Source organism: Labrus mixtus, chromosome 9 (assembly GCF_963584025.1).
Source record: "Labrus mixtus chromosome 9, fLabMix1.1, whole genome shotgun sequence".
NCBI lineage: Eukaryota > Metazoa > Chordata > Actinopteri > Labriformes > Labridae > Labrus > Labrus mixtus.
The window spans coordinates 27,672,231-27,675,997 of NC_083620.1; the positions used below are offsets into that span (position 1 = coordinate 27,672,231).

Genomic DNA, 3,767 nt, shown 5'->3' on the forward strand with positions numbered 1-3,767 from the left:
ACTCTGCAACAACGCGTTCCCGTCCCAGAACATATTGAGCAAACTCTCAGAAACCGCAGCCAGCCGTCTGATGAGCCGCAGAGCTCGGCAGAAAACAACACAAAGACAGTGTTATTAATACTGACAAGTTCGAGGACCAAAAGTGGCTTTCAATTATCTTTTTTTGTCACAGCAATAAACATTTGTGGGCAGAAATTACCACAAATCAATTAATGAAAATTACACAAGAAAAACTGAATCAATTGGGGCCAAACGCAGACGGTGAAATCTGAGCTGCTGAAGACAAATGATCAATTACAGAATAATGTTTAAAGCTTACAGTTCAAGATATGTAAACACAACAGTGGTACCAAGAAACCAACGTCAACACTTTGTTTATTGCCAAATCACAGAGCTCCTCTTCTTATCCATCCACGACCTCTCCACTGGGATCTCTGTGGGGTCCCTGACTTGGTCCACAAGGAACCTGCACGTCTCCACACATTAGGACTAAACTTCACTTGTAATCAAGATGGTGGCTGTATAAAGAGATAGACAAAGCCTGTGATGTTCTCTTAGTCAAAATGTTGTTTTCTTGTGTTTTATGTTCACTTCCTGTTTTATTTTGTTATCTGCTGCTTGTGTATGATTTCTAGCCTGACTTCCTGCCATTGTTCCAACACACCTGTGTCTCATCTGTAATTAGTCAGACCTGTATTTAAACCCCTGAGTTTCCACTGGTCCTCTACCAGATTGTTACCGTTACCTTAGTGTTTCATGCGTTCCAGCCTTATTTACCGTGTGTTTGCTTGGCCGGTTTTGACCTTTTTTTGGATTTTTGGGTTTTGTGGATTTGCCCTTTCTGGATTTTACTGCCCTCGCTGACTGTCTTCTTGGGTATGACCTACAAACGCTTAAATAAACAACTTTTTCTTACCAGCTGCTTTTTATGTCCTGGACTTTCCTCTGCAACTGAGTCTGGTTTTGAACTGTTACAAGCCACCAACATGGTTCCCCTCTGGATCCTCCTTCTTTCGGTAACCATGAAGGGGCCGTTGTGGACAGCAGGGTTGACCTGCAGTATTACATCTCCATGCACAGATCCTTGTGGTAGTGACTTGCCAATCACAAGTAGCCCCCGTCATGAGGCATTCATCTTCTTTTAATCTCCACATACACGTGAAGCATTTGATGTATAGATTCAGCGATGAATACAGAATCATACAAGAACGGAGACGCCGCAGCCTCCATGCAGCGGTTTGATGAGACTAAATTTAGAAAACGCTACAGTTGCAATCCTCTCGAACCGTTTTGTCGTCTGTCAACTGAATTATGTATGAGATTTTCCCGTTTTCAAAGCTAAAGACAAAGATGGGTTTTAAATACATCCTCTTCATGTGTTCAGGATGAATGTTTGCATCTCTACGGTAACAGATGAAGGTCGATGGAAGGAAAGTCATTTATAGGTCTCGCTCTCATTATAGGATTTCTATTGTGTGGGTGCATATGCTTTTATTTTAACACAAAGATAATATGGGATAGTTTTACTTTATTCATAAGCAGGGAAACTTGAATATGTGGGATCTGACCCAAATGAAGAGCAAATTAAGTTTGCTGAGTTTTATTAAAAAAAGGCAAACATTTTGGTGAGCCAGCCAGGAGTCAAAACCAGGAAGGTGGTCCAATCAGGCTAAAAGGAGCACAAACCTCATGGTATTAAAAAATATTAAGAAAAAACAAGAAAGCAGTGTATGCAGACAAACTCAGCTACAACATCCAGTGAAGGGATTGAGTCAGTGGTACCTTCAACAATAAGAGAGTCATTTTCTTTTTTGTATCAAAAATATTTATGAAATAAAAACGTTGATACGTCTATCTGCTTATCAAAAAACTATATTTAATCATGCTTTTTAATTTAAGTAAAGGAGTTCTGCTGCTCAGCTCCCTGCTTTCCGTCTTTCTTTTTCCTCGCTCAAATGTATTTTCTGTGTCGTTTCAGAGGAGTGGAGGTGTTGGAGCAGCGGGGTTAATCAGAAAACATGCTGAAATCAGGATTTTCCTGCCACCTTCCACCTCAGGTGTGGTTACATTAACAAGCTCTACTCTCCCCCTTAAACAGTGAACTGTGTGAGTGTCTTTGAGTGCGTGTGTGATATTTTTGGATTTTCTGTTGCTGTGTATTCGTCACTGTGCTGTCAGTGTGTGTCTCTCAGTCTGCTGGTGTTTCATATTGTGTGTTTGTGTCCTCTTGGAGTTGTCAGGTGTCCATGAATCTGTGTTTGTTTCTCTGTGAACATTTCTCTGCTCAGACCTCCTGCTGCTTCAGACGACAGGGAGAAACACAAAGGAGGATAAAAAAAAGTGACTTCTGAACAGTTTTTGGGATATACAGTCGGCACATAACAGATCATCTCAGGAGGCAGAAACCAAGATGCAGAAATGGCGGACGAAGGAACAGTGCAATGCTATGATGACATTAATTAGCCCTTTTGTCAATGCAATAAGAAGAACATACTGGTGACTTGAAACATGTCATAGTGGCACCGGTGGCCTATTGGTTAGGTAGACAGCCTAGGTTTGAATCCAACCTGTGGCTCCTTTGCAGCATCTTATTCCTCACCCTCTCTCTCCCTGATTTCTGACTCTATCCTCGTTACTGTCTCTCTAATAAAGACATAAAAAAGGCCCAAAATAAATCTGTAAAAAAAGAAGAGATAACATAATAAAACAGTTTAATTACATATACAGAGATTGCGTTGGTCACGTCTTGGTAGTGGATATAAATGTCATCACCCCCCTCTCACTCACTCGTGGTTTTTCCCTGAAAATTTACTGCAGCTCACCCTGATTTAATGTGGGGAAATTTACAAGGGGGGTGGCAGGAGTCAAATGGGATTTAAAAAGGTGGCTGTTTGCATTCACATGTGCATGTTATAATTCAAGTAATCGGAAAACAACAATCTTTGTAGGGTTGAGTAGAATCCACATCACACACCTGAGTACTGAAATAAAACACATGAGCTGATGGGGAGGTGCTGCATAAACATGAAGGATTATAATGACAGGATTCACACCTGCTTTTCTTCACACCCCTCATTTCAACCATCCAATCAGACGGCAGTACTTGCTTGACTGCAGGTGTACTTGCTGTGCAAAAATAAAGATACTGATCTTAGATAAAGAAACTTAACGAGTTACTTTTTCTTGCTGCATTGACACATTTTCTAAACTCAAACAAAACATCAGGCCTTTCTTTGTGTTTGTATTATCTTGAAATAGGACGTTAATCTGGATTTGTCATCTGCAGGGGCGGAGCCAGGGGGAAGTCAGTGGTCCGGTTCAGCCACCCAGTAAAGAAAGTCTTACTGGCTATATGCTACTGGTCATGTGCTTTATGTGTAATTAGATATCTTTGACTCATTTGAAAAGATAAATCCAGAAACCATCAAAAAGGTAAAGAAACATTTATTAGCATGAATATCAAAAAAAGGATTTCAGCAACAACGAGCCATCAGAGTGCGTCATCTCCCTGAGTCTGCGGAGGGTCGTTTCTACACATTCTCCTCGCTGCGTCTGCCTCCTCTCCTTTGTCGGGATATCATTTAATGATGAACATGTTATAAAGAGAGAGATCTCAAGCTGCAGCGCTGCATGGACTCATTTACATAATCGGCACAAACAGCATGTTTTCTCCGCGCTCACATGCTGCGACTCGTGATCTATCACATCACTTATCTGCATGACGCAGGAAGCTGCTGCTGCTGCAGGCTAACCCCTCTCACTCTACA

At 41.3% G+C, this 3,767-nt stretch overlaps 1 long non-coding RNA gene across 1 annotated transcript; it reads left to right on the forward strand.

Moving 5' to 3' along the window:
• Positions 1 to 413: 413 nt before the first annotated feature.
• LOC132979902 (uncharacterized) lies at positions 414 to 2,379 on the forward strand. The gene is made up of 3 exons (XR_009674118.1): positions 414 to 876; positions 1,979 to 2,057; positions 2,289 to 2,379. It is a non-coding gene; the product is annotated as an uncharacterized LOC132979902 (long non-coding RNA).
• Positions 2,380 to 3,767: the final 1,388 nt, after the last annotated feature.